This window comes from Salvelinus namaycush, unplaced genomic scaffold (assembly GCF_016432855.1).
Source record: "Salvelinus namaycush isolate Seneca unplaced genomic scaffold, SaNama_1.0 Scaffold314, whole genome shotgun sequence".
NCBI lineage: Eukaryota > Metazoa > Chordata > Actinopteri > Salmoniformes > Salmonidae > Salvelinus > Salvelinus namaycush.
In genome coordinates this window covers 18,909-32,741 of record NW_024060053.1, presented here as the reverse complement: position 1 = coordinate 32,741, position 13,833 = coordinate 18,909, and positions in this window count along the sequence as shown.

The window sequence follows — 13,833 nt, the reverse complement described above, 5'->3', positions numbered from 1 at the left end:
TCACAGAGGTATAGAACTGTGTACCATTCACTGAGGTAAAGAACTATATACCATTCACTAGAGTAAGAAGACTATAGACCATTCACTAGAGGTAATTATAACGTAAGACCATTCACTAGGTATAAGATCTATGACCATTCATCTAGAGGTAAAGATCTATAGACCATTCACTAAGGTAAGATTATAGACCATTCACTTAAGGTATAGACTTATAGACCATTCACTAGAGGTATAGATCTATAGAACTCATTCACTAGAGGTATATATGACATCCTAAGTATAAGCCTGTAACTTCACTAGAGTGCTAGCTTCCAGAGGATAGCTTAGACCATTCCGCTAGTATAGACCTATAGACATATACGAGGTATAGAACATGACCTACACTCAGGTAAAGAACTATTGACCTCACTAGAGGTATAACTTGACCTTCAGTAGAACTATTACCATTCACTAGATCGTATATATTATAGGCCATCCACTAAGGTATAAGATATTGACCATTCACTGAGTAAGAACTATTAGACGCATTCACTAGGGAGGTAGAACACATTCTGAAGATAATCTATGACCTTCACTAGCGTAGATAGATTTAGAGGAGACTATCGACATTCACTAGAGTGTAAAGTCACTAGGTTGATGAACCATTCACTAAGGAGCTTGACCTTCACAGAACGAACTTAATACGAACTACCATTCACTAGAGTAAAGACTGACGACCTTCACGATAAAGATATACATCATGGTAGAACCCATTCTAGGATCATGCACTTCAGAGGTAATATAACACATAGAAATCTATAGAGCATTAATAGCATTGACAATCTAAGAGTAAAGTATATAGACAATACTAATAGAACATTACCATTCACTAAGAGGTATAGACTCATAGACCATTCACTAGAGGTAATAGACTATCATTACTAAGGTAAGACTGTAGACCGTTCACTAGAGTAATCTACATACATCCTAATAAGACTATCCATTCACTAGAGTAAGAGATCTTAGACCATTCACTAGAGGTAATGACTGTGACCATTCACTAGAGGTATAAACAAGCCTTAGTAGTAGATCAACATTCACTAGAGGTAATGTAGAACTAACCAACAAACTAAGTCTAGACATCACTAGAGGTATAGAACTATAGACCTCCTGGTGAACTGATCATTCCACTAGAGTGAACTAGCATCAGTAACGGTATAGAACACAACTTCAGCTAGATGGTAGAACTATAGACTCAGAGTAGAACTATCATTACCATTCACTAGAGGTAAGAACTAGACCCTTGCACTAGAGGGATACTGTGACCATTCACTAGAGGTATACTGACCTCACTATGATAAAGACTAAGACCATTACTAGAGGTAAAGATACTATAGACCATTCACTAGAGGTAGACATATAGACCATTCACTAGTATGATCTATAGGCCTATAGACCATTCACTAAGTAAGATATAGAATTCCTAGTAAGACATGTACTACTAGAGGTAAAGAACCTATAGACCATTCACTAGAGTATAAGATCATATAGATCCTTCACAAGGTATAGACTATAGACCATTCACTAGAGAGTATAGATACTGTAGAACAATTCCTAAGAGGTAAAACTAACTTAAGTATGAACTCTTCAAAGCTTCACTAAGTTAGAAACTTCAGACCATTCACTAGAGGTATAGAACTGTAACCCTTCGCTTAGAGGTAAAATAACTAGACCATTCCTAGGGGTATACAAGACTATAGACATTCACTAGAGGTAATAGAACTATAGCCATTCACTAGAGGTATAGAACTGTAGACCATTCACTAGAGGTAAGACTAGACCATTCACTAAGAGGTATAGAACTGAGCCTCCTAGAAAGACTGACGTCATATAAACAACCTTCATGAGGTATAGATTATGCATCCAAGTATGATCTCTACTATAGATTTCATATAGAGTCTGATAGACCATATCACTAGAAGGGTAATAATCTATATGCCCTTCTCACTAGAGGTATATGAACTCTATAGACATTCACTAGAGGTAGACTATAGACCAATTCCTAAGGTTAGATCTATAGACCTTCACTAGAGAGTAAGAACTATGACCATTCACTAGAGGTATAAACTGATAGACCATTCACTAGAGGGTAATCTATAGACCATTCACTAGATGTAAAACTAGACCATTCACTAGAGGTAAGAGACTATAGACCATTCACTAGAGTAAGAACTATCGACCATTCACTAGAGGTACAGAACTATAACATTCACTAGCGGTAATAGAACTATAGACCATTCACAGAGGTAAGACTCTTCTAGACCATTCCACTAGAGGTATAGAACTGTAACCATTCATAAGGTATAACTATAGACTTCACTAGAGGTAAGAAGCTATAGACCATTCACTAGATGTAAGAACTATTGACCATTCCTAGAGTAAGACTATAGACCATTCACTAGCTATAAGAACTACTTAGACCTTTCACTAGAGATATAGAGACTGCAATAGACCATTCACTAGAGGTATAGATCTATATAACTATAGACCATTCACTAGAGGTAAACTGACATACCATTCCCTAGGTAAAGATCACTATAGCTTCAACTAGAGGTATGATCTATAGACCATTCACTAGAGGTAAAGAACTATAGACCATATCACTAGAGGTAGAACTTAGACCATTCAATAGAAGGTATAACTTAGACCATTCTAGAGTATAATCTATAGAACGATTTCTTCACTAGAGTAAAAGAGCTATAGACATTCACTAGAGGGTATAGACTATAGACCATTCACTAGAGGTATAGATCTATAGACCATTCACTAGAGGAAGAACGTAGCCTTCACTAGAGGTATAGAACTATAGACCATTCACTAGAGGTAAAGAACTGATAGAACACATTCACTAGAGGTAATCATTGAATATAGAAACATATAGACCATTCACTAGAGGTAAAGAACTAGTATACCATTCACTAGAGGATAGAACTGTAACCATTCACTAGAGGTAAGAACTATAGACCATTCACTGAGGTAAGAACTAGACCATTCTAGGGTATAGAACTATAGACCATTCACTAGAGGTGAACTATATGACATTCAACTAGAGGTGAAGATCTATAGACCATTCACTAGAGTATAGACTGTACCCATTCACTAGACCGGTATATGCAACTATAGACCCATTCCTAGAGGTATAAGAACATAGACCATTCACTAGAGTGGTTAATAGATATAGAACTATAGACCATTCACTAGAGGTCAGAACTATAGACCATCACTAGAAGGTATAGATCTTAGACCATTCATAGAGTGTATAGAACTATAGACTTCACTAGAGGTAAAGAACTAGACCATTCACTAGAGGTATAGAACTATAGACACATTCACTAGAGTAAAGAACTATAGCCCATTCACTAGGGTATATAACTATAGACCATTCACTAGAGGTAAAGAACTATAGACCATTCACTAGAGGTATAGAACTGTAGACCATTCAACGGAGGTAAGAACTATAGACCATCCACTAGAGGTAAAGAACTAGACTTCACTGAGGTATGAACTATAGAACCATTCACTAGAGGTATAGAACTGTAGACATCTCCCTAGAGGTACAAGAACTATAGACCCATCACTAGAGGTATAGAGACTATAGACCATTCACTGAGATAGTAACTGTAGACCATTCACTAGAGGTATAGAACTGTAGACCATTCACTAGAGGTAAGCCTAGACCATTCACATAGAGGTATATAACTAGTAGACATTCAACTGGAGGTATAGAACTATAGACCATTCACTATAGGTATAGAACTATAGACCATTCACTATAGGTAAGAACTAGACCATTCACTAGAGGTATGAACTGTAACCATTCACTGAGGTATCGATCTAATAGACATGCATAGATTTCACTAGAGGTAAAGAACTATTGACCATTCACTAGAGGTAAAGAACTATAGAACCATTCACTAAGAGGTCGAGAAAAAGACCAGTGGTAAACTAATTGACCATCACTAGAGGTATAGAACTATAGACCATTCACTAGAGGTATAGAACTATAGACCATTCACTATAGGTATAGAACTATAGACCATTCCTAGAGGTAAACAACTATAGACCATTCACTAGAGGAATAGAACTATAGACCATTCACTAGAGGTATAGAACTGTAGACCATTCACTAGAGATAGAACTGTAGACCATTCACTAGAGTAAAGACTAGACCATTCACATAGTATAGAAACTGTAGACCATTCACTAGAGGATATAGATACTATAACCATTCACTAGAGGTATAGAACTGTAGACCATTCCTGAGGTAAGACCTAGACCATTCACTAGAGGTTAAACAGAACTGTTAGACCATTCACTAGAGGTATAGATCTATAGAACACATTCACTAGAGGGTCAGATATAGACCATTCCTAAGGTAAAGATCTTACCATTCACTACAGAGGTAGAGATATATAGAACTATAGACCATTCACTTAGGTATAATCTATAGACCATTCATAGAGTAAGATCTATAGACCATTCACTAAGGTAAAGATCTATAGACCATTCACTAGAGGTAATATCTATAGACATTCACTAGAGGTATAGATCTATAGACCATTCCTAGAGGTAAATAACTATAGACCATTCACTAGAGGTATAGACTTAGACTTCCTAGAGTTGAACTGTAGACCATTCACTAGAGGTAAAGAACTATAGACCATTCACTAGATGTATGAACTATAGACCATTCCCTAGAGGTATAAACTGTAGACCATTCACTAGAGGTATAGAACTGTAGACCATTCACTAGAGTAAAGAACTAGACCATTCACTAGAGGTATAGAACATAGACCATTCACTAAGGTATAGAACTATAGACATATTCACTAGAGGTATAACCTGTAGACCATTCATAGAGTTAGAACTATAGCCCTTCACTAGAGGTATAGACTATAGACCATTCACAATAGGTATAGAACTATAGACCATTCACTATAGGTATAGAACTATAGACCATTCACTAGAGGTAAGAAAATAGACATTCACTAGAGGTAATGAAAGCTGTAGACCATTCACTAGAGGTATAGATATATAGACCTTCACTAGAGTAAAAATTATTGACCATTCACTAGAGGTAAAGACTATAGACCATTCACTAGAGGTAAGACACTATTGACCTTCCTAGAGGTAAAAGACTATACCATTCACTAAGGTAAAACTATTGACCATTCACTAGGAGGTAGGAACTATAACCATTCACTAGAGGTATAGAACTGTACACCATTCATAGAAGGTATAAATCTTAGACCATTCCTAGAGGTAAAGATCTATAGACCATTCTACTAGAGGTAAAGAACTATTGACCATTCACTAGAGGTAGAAGAAGATCTATAGACCATTCACTAGAGGTAAGAACTATTGACCATTCACTAGAGTAAGATCAATAGACCATTCACATTAGACTATAGATCTATAGAACTATAGACCATTCGTTATAGAGGTAAGATATCTACATACCATTCACCTAGAGGTAGAGACTGCTATAGTACATCCATTCACTAGAGGTATAGATCTCTATATACCATGTCACTAGAGTAAAAGAACTATAGACCATTCATTAGTAGGTATAGACTGTAGACTATTCCAATAGAAGGTATAGATCTATAGAACCATTCACTAGAGGTATAGGATGCTCTAGAACTAGACCTGTCACACTAGATGTAAAGACTTCATAGACCATTCCTAGAGGTATAGAAACTATAGACCTATTCACGAGGTGAAGATCTATAGACCTTCACGGAGGTAAGAACTGTAGCCCATTCACCTAGAGGTATAGAACTATAGACCATTCACTAGAGGTAAAGACTATAGACCATTCACTAGAGGTTATAGAAATCTATAAGAAACTATAGACCAGTATCACTTCAGAGTAAAGAACTAGACATTCACCTAGAGGTATAAACTGTAACCCATTCACTAGAGTAAGAATATAGACCATTCACTAGAGGTATAGAACTGATGACCATTCACTAGAGGTAAAGAACTATAGAACCATTCACTAGAGGTAAAGAACTATGACCATTCACTAGGGGTATAGAACTAGTAGACCTTCATAGAGTATAGACTATAGACCATTCACTAGAGGTATAGAACTGATTAGACCATTCACTAAGGTAAAGAAACTGAGTACCATTCACTATCTGCTAAGAGGAATAGAGCGTATACTAGAGACCATTCACTAGAGGATAGACTTAACCATTCCTAGAGGTATAGAACGTAGACCATTCACTAGAGGTAAAGAAGCTAGACCATTCACTAGAGGTCATAGAACTATAGACCATTCACTAGAGGTATAGAACTATAGACCATTCACTAGAGGGATACGCACTGTAGACCATTCACTAGAGGTAAAGAACTAGACCTCTTCACTTTAGAGGTATAGATACTGTAACCATTCACTAAGGTATAGACTATAGACCATTCACTAGAGGTAAAGAACTATAGACCATATCACTAGAGGTAAAATCTATAGACCATTCACTAGAGGTATAAGATCTAGAGTATAGACCGTATTCACATATGTATAATCTTGACCATTCACTGAGGTAAGGACATAGACATTCACTAGAGGTAACGATCTATAGGACCATTCACTAGAGGTATAGATCTATAGAACCATTCACTAGAGGTAAAATAGACTATCTATAGACCATTCACTAGAGGTAAAGAACTATAGACCATTCCTAGAGGTATAGACTATAAGACCCATTCACTAGATAGTAAATAACATAGACCACACTAAGGATTAGACTTTAGACCATTCCTAGAGGTTAAAGAACTATAGACCATTCACTAGAGGTAATAGAACTATAGACATTCACTAGAGTTGTAGGCTATGACCATTCCTAGAGGTATAGACTGTAACCATTCACTAGAGGTAAAGAACTATAGACCATTCACTAGATTAGAAACTATGACCATTCACTAGGAGTATAGAACTGTTAGACCATCACTAGAGGTAGTTAGAACTGTACCATTCACTAGAGGTAAGAATAGACACATTCACTAGAGGTTGAACTATAGACCATTCACTAGAGGTATAGAACTATAGACCATTCACTAGAGGTATAGAACTGGTAAGACCATTCACTAGATGTATAGAACTATTAGCACCAATTACTAGAGGTATAGATCTATGACCATTCACTAGAGGTATAAACTGACACTTACATAGAGGTATAGAACTATAGACCATTCACTAGAGGTAAAGACTAACCATTCACTAGAGTATAGAACTGTAGACTTCACTAGAGGTATAGTCTATAGACCTTCACTAGAGGTAAAGAACTATTGACCATTCCTAGAGGTAAGAGACTATAGACCATTCACTAGATGATAAAGACTATTGACCATTCACTAGAGGTAAAGAACTATAGACCATTCACTAGAGGTAAAGAACTTGACCATTCACTAGAGTAAGAACTATAGACCATTCACTAGAGGTATAGAACTGTATCACCTTCACTAGAGGTAAAATCTATAGACCATTCACTAGAGGTAAAGATCTATAGACCATTCCACTAGAGGTAAGAACTATGACCATACACTAGAGGTAAAGATCATAGACCATTCACTAGAGGTAAAGAACTATTGACCATTCACATAGAGGTAAAGATCAATAGACCATTCACTAGAGGTATGATCTATGAAATCTATAGGACCATTCATTATAGGTAATATCTACATACCATTCACTAGAGGTAAAGATCTATAACCATTCACTAGAGGTAAAGACTATAGACCATTCACTAGGGTAAAGAACTATAGACCATTCACTAGAGGTATAGAACTGTAGACCATTCATAGAAGGTATAGATCTTATAGACCATCTTCACTAGAGGTAATAGATCTATAGACTATTGACCTTCACTAGATGTAAGACTCTATAGACAATCACTAGAGGTATAGAACTATAGACCATTCACTAGAGGTGAAGCACTATAGACACAGATTCAACTAGAGGTATAGAACTGTAGCCCATTCACAGAGGTATAGAACTATAGACGCATTCACTAGAGGTATAGACGAGACTATAGACCATTCACTAGAGGTATAGAACTATATAGACAGAGAAGAACTATAGACCATTCACTAGAAGGTAAGAGGAAACTATGACTTCTTCACTAGAGGTATAGAACTAGTAGACCATTCACTAGAGGTAAGATATAGATCTAAGCTATAGAACTGTAGCATTCACTGAGAGGTAAAGAGCTATGACCATTCACTAGAGGTAGATAGAACTATAGAGACCATTCACTAGAGTTAGAACTATTAAGACCAGTTCCTAGAGGATCAGAACTATAGACCATTCATAGAGGTATAGACATAGACCATTACCTAGAGTATAGAACTGTAGACCTTCACTAGAGGTAAGAACTATAGACCATTTCACTAGAGGTATAGAACTTAGAACCATTCACTAGAGGTATGAATGTAGACCATTCACTAGAGGTATAGAACCTGATAGACCATTCACTAGAGGTATAGACTAGACCATTCACTATAGGTATAGAACTATAGACCATTCACTATAGGTATATCTACATAGACCATTCCCTAAGAGGTATAGACTTGTAAGACCATTCACTAGAGGTAAAAACTAGACCATTCACTAGAGGTATAGAACTGTAGACCATTCACTAGAGGTATAGAATCTATAGACCATTCACTGGAGGTTAAGAACTATATACCATCACTAGAGGTAACTATAGACCATTCACGAGGTAAGAGCGATAGAACTATTAGACCATTCACTAAGTATAGACTTAGCCATTCCTAGAGGTAAGACTATAGACCATTCATAAGATAAACCATATACCATCACTAGAGTATAGATTAAGACCATTCACTAGAGGTATAGATCTATAGACCATTCACTAGAGGTAAATACACTATAGACCATTCACTAGAGTATAGAACGTAGACCATTCACTAGAGGTATAAACTATAGACCATTCACTAGAGGTATAGGAACTAGTAGACCATTCACTAGAGGTAAAGAACTATAGACCATTCACTAGAGGTAAAGAACTATGACCATTCACTAGAGGATATAGAAACTGATAGACCATTCACTAAGAGTATGAACTGTAGACCATTTCACTAGAGGTAAAGAACTATAGACCATTCACTAGAGGTATAGAACTATAGAACCATTCACTAGAAGGTATATGCACTGATAAGACCATTCACTAGAGGTATATGAACTTCGTAGACCATGTCACTAGAGGTAAGAAACTAGACCATTCACTAGAGGTATAGAACTACTAGACCATTCACTTAGAGTATAGAACTATAGACCATTCACTAAGGTAAGAATGAACTATTCACTAGTAGAACTATAGCCCATTCACTAGAGGTATAGACTATAGAACCATTCACTAAAGGTATAGAAATATAGACCATTCACTAGAGGGATAGAACTATAGACCATTCAACTAGAGTAGAACTAGACCTATCACTAAGGATATAGAACTGTAGACATTCACTAGAGGTATAGATCGCTAGACCATTCACTAGAGGTAAAGATAATTAGACTCATTCACTAGAGGTATAAGAACTATAGACCATCTCACTAGAGGTAGAACTATGCCATCCACTAGAGGTAAGAGACTATAGACCACTTCACTAGAGTAAAAACTATGACCATTCACTAGAGGTAAGAGAACTATAGACCATCACTAGAGTTAGAAGTAACCATCATAGAATATAAATCTAGTAGACCATTCACTAGAGGTACAAGACTAACCATTCACTAGAGGTAAGAACTATGACCATTCACTAGAGGTAAAGATCTATAGACCATTCACTAGAGGTAAGACTATGTGACCATTCACTAGAGGTAAAGAAATTCAATAGACCATTCACTAGAGGTTATAGATCAAATAGAACTATAGACCATTCACTAGAGGTAAGACTATATACCATTCACTAGAGAAGGTAAAGATCTATAGACCTATCACTAGAGGTTAAAGAACTATAGACCATTAACTAGAGGTATAGAACTTAGACCATTCAATAAAGGTATAAGTCTATAGACCATTCACTAGAGTAAAGATCGTAGACTTCTATAGACTATTGACCATTCACTAGATTAAGATCTATAGACCATTCACTAGAGGTATAGAACTATAGACCATTCACTAGAGGTGATAGACTCTATAGACATTCACTGGGTATATAACTGTAGCCCATTCACTAGAGGTAAAGATACATGACCATTCAACTATAGGTAAGAACTAAAGAACTATAGACACTTCACTAGAGGTATAAGAACTATAGACATTCCAGAGGTATAGATCTATAGACCATTCACTACGGTATAGAAGACTATAGACCATTCACTAGAGGTATAAGACTATGAACATTCACTAAAGGTTAAGACTATAGACCATTCACTATAGGTAAAGAACTATAGACCATTCACTAGAGGTATAGAAATAGACCATTCCATAAGGTACTATATAAGACCATTCACTAGAGGTATAGAACTGTAGACCATTCACTAGAGGTAAGAACTGTAGCCATCATAGCAGGTAAAACCATAGCCCATTAATAGTAAAGAACTATAGACCATTCACTAGAGGTTATGAACTATAGACCATTCACTAGAGGTATAGAACTGTAACCTTCTAGGTAGCCATACTCACTAGAGGTAAGACTCTAGTGAATGGTCTATAGTTCTTTACCTCTAGTGAATGGTCTATAGATCTTTACCTCTAGTGAATGGTCTATAGATCTTTACCTTTAGTGAATGGTCTACAGTTATTTACCTCTAGTGAATGGTCTATAGATCTTTACCTCTAGTGAATGGTCTATAGATTCTATACCTCTAGTGAATGGTCTATAGTTCTATAGATCTATTACCTCTAGTGAATGGTCTATAGATCTTTACCTCTAGTGAATGGTGCTATAGTTCTTTACTCTCTAGTGGATCCGTAGTGAATGGTCTATAGATCTATACCTCTAGTGAATGGTCTACAGTTCTATACCTCTAGTGAATGGTCTAGTTCTTTACTCTAGTGAAGGTCTACATGTCTATACCTCTAGTGAATGGTCTATAGTTCTATACCTCTAGTGAATGGTCTATAGTTCTATACCTTAGTGAATGGTCTAAGTTCTACCTCTAGTGAATGGTCTAGTTCTCTAGTGAATGGTCTACAGTTCTATACCTCTAGTGAATGGTCTACAGTTCTATACCTCTAGTGAATGGTCTATAGTTCTATACCTCTAGTGAATGGTCTATAGTTTTTTACCTCTAGTGAATGGTCTACATTTCTATACCTCTAGTGAATGGTCTATAGTTCTATACCTCTAGTGAATGGTCTATAGTTCTATACCTCTAGTGAATGGTCAATAGTTCTTTACCTCTAGTGAATGGTCTATAGTTCTTTACCTCTAGTGAATGGTCAATAGTTCTTTACCTCTAGTGAATGGTCTATAGATCTATACCTCTAGTGAATGGTCTACAGTTCTATACCTCTAGTGAATGGTCTAGTTCTTTACCTCTAGTGAATGGTCTACAGTTCTATACCTCTAGTGAATGGTCTATAGTTCTATACCTCTAGTGAATGGTCTATAGTTATATACCTCTAGTGAATGGTCTAGTTCTTTACCTCTAGTGAATGGTCTACAGTTCTATACCTCTAGTGAATGGTCTACAGTTCTATACCTCTAGTGAATGGTCTATAGTTCTATACCTCTAGTGAATGGTCTATAGTTCTTTACCTCTAGTGAATGGTCTACAGTTCTATACCTCTAGTGAATGGTCTATAGTTCTATACCTCTAGTGAATGGTCTATAGTTCTTTACCTCTAGTGGATGGTCTATAGTTCTTTACCTCTAGTGAATGGTCTACAGTTCTATACCTCTAGTGAATGGTCTATAGTTCTTTACCTCTAGTGAATGGTCTATAGTTCTATACCTCTAGTGAATGGTCTATAGTTCTTTACCTCTAGTGAATGGTCTATAGTTCTATACCTCTAGTGAATGGTCTATAGTTCTTTACCTCTAGTGAATGGTCTATAGTTCTATACCTCTAGTGAATGGTCTATAGATCTATACCTCTAGTGAATGGTCTATAGTTCTTTACCTCTAGTGAATGGTCTATAGTTCTATAGTTCTATACCTCTAGTGAATGGTCTATAGTTCTTTACCTCTAGTGAATGGTCTATAGTTCTATACCTCTAGTGAATGGGCTACAGTTCTATACCTCTAGTGAATGGTCTATAGATCTTCACCTCTAGTGAATGGTCTATAGTTCTATACCTCTAGTGAATTGTCTATAGATCTTTACATCTAGTGAAGGTCAATAGTTCTATAGATCTATACCTCTAGTGAATGGTCTATAGATCTATACCTTCTATTGAATGGTCTATGGTTCTATACCTCTAGTGAATGGTCTATAGTTCTTTACCTCTAGTGAATGGGCTACAGTTCTATACCTCTAGTGAATGGTCTATAGTTCTTTACCTCTAGTGAATGGTCTATAGATCTTTACCTCTAGTGAATGGTATATAGATCTTTACCTCTAGTGAATGGTATGTAGATATTTACCTCTAATGAATGGTCTATATTTCTATAGATCTATACCTCTAGTGAATGGTCTATTGATCTTTACCTCTAGTGAATGGTCAATAGTTCTTTACCTCTCGTGAATGGTCTATAGATCTTTACCTCTAGTGAATGGTCAATAGTTCTTTACCTCTAGTGAATGGTCTATAGATCTTTACCTCTAGTGAATGGTCTATAGATTTATACCTTCTATTGACTGGTGTACAGTTCTATACCTCTAGTGAATGGTCTATAGTTCTTTACCTCTAGTGAATGGTCAATAGTTCTTTACCTCTAGTGAATGGTCTATAGTTCTTTACCTCTAGTGAATGGTCAATAGTTCTTTACCTCTAGTGAATGGTCTATAGTTCTTTACCTCTAGTGAATGGTCAATAGTTCTTTACCTCTAGTGAATGGTCTATAGATCTATACCTCTAGTGAATGGTCTACAGTTCTATACCTCTAGTGAATGGTCTAGTTCTTTACCTCTAGTAAATGGTCTATAGTTCTATACCTCTAGTGAATGGTCTATAGTTCTATACCTTTAGTGAATGGTCTATAGCTCTATACCTCTAGTGAATGGGCTATAGTTCTATACCTCTAGTGAATGGTCTACAGTTCTATACCTCTAGTGAATGGTCTATAGTTCTATACCTCTAGTGAATGGTCTATAGTTCTATACCTCTAGTGAATGGTCTAGTTCTTTACCTCTAGTGAATGGTCTACAGTTCTATACCTCTAGTGAATGGTCTACAGTTCTATACCTCTAGTGAATGGTCTATAGTTCTATACCTCTAGTGAATGGTCTATAGTTCTTTACCTCTAGTGAATGGTCTACAGTTCTATACCTCTAGTGAATGGTCTATAGTTCTATACCTCTAGTGAATGGTCTATAGTTCTTTACCTCTAGTGAATGGTCTATAGTTCTTTACCTCTAGTGAATGGTCTACAGTTCTATACCTCTAGTGAATGGTCTATAGTTCTTTACCTCTAGTGAATGGTCTATAGTTCTATACCTCTAGTGAATGGTCTATAGTTCTTTACCTCTAGTGAATGGTCTATAGATCTATACCTCTAGTGAATGGTCTATAGATCTATACCTCTAGTGAATGGTCTATAGATCTTTACCTCTAGTGAATGGTCTATAGATCTTTACCTCTAGTGAATGGTCTATAGATCTATACCTATAGTGAATGGTCTATAGTTCTAGAGATCTATACCTCTAGTGAATGGTCTATA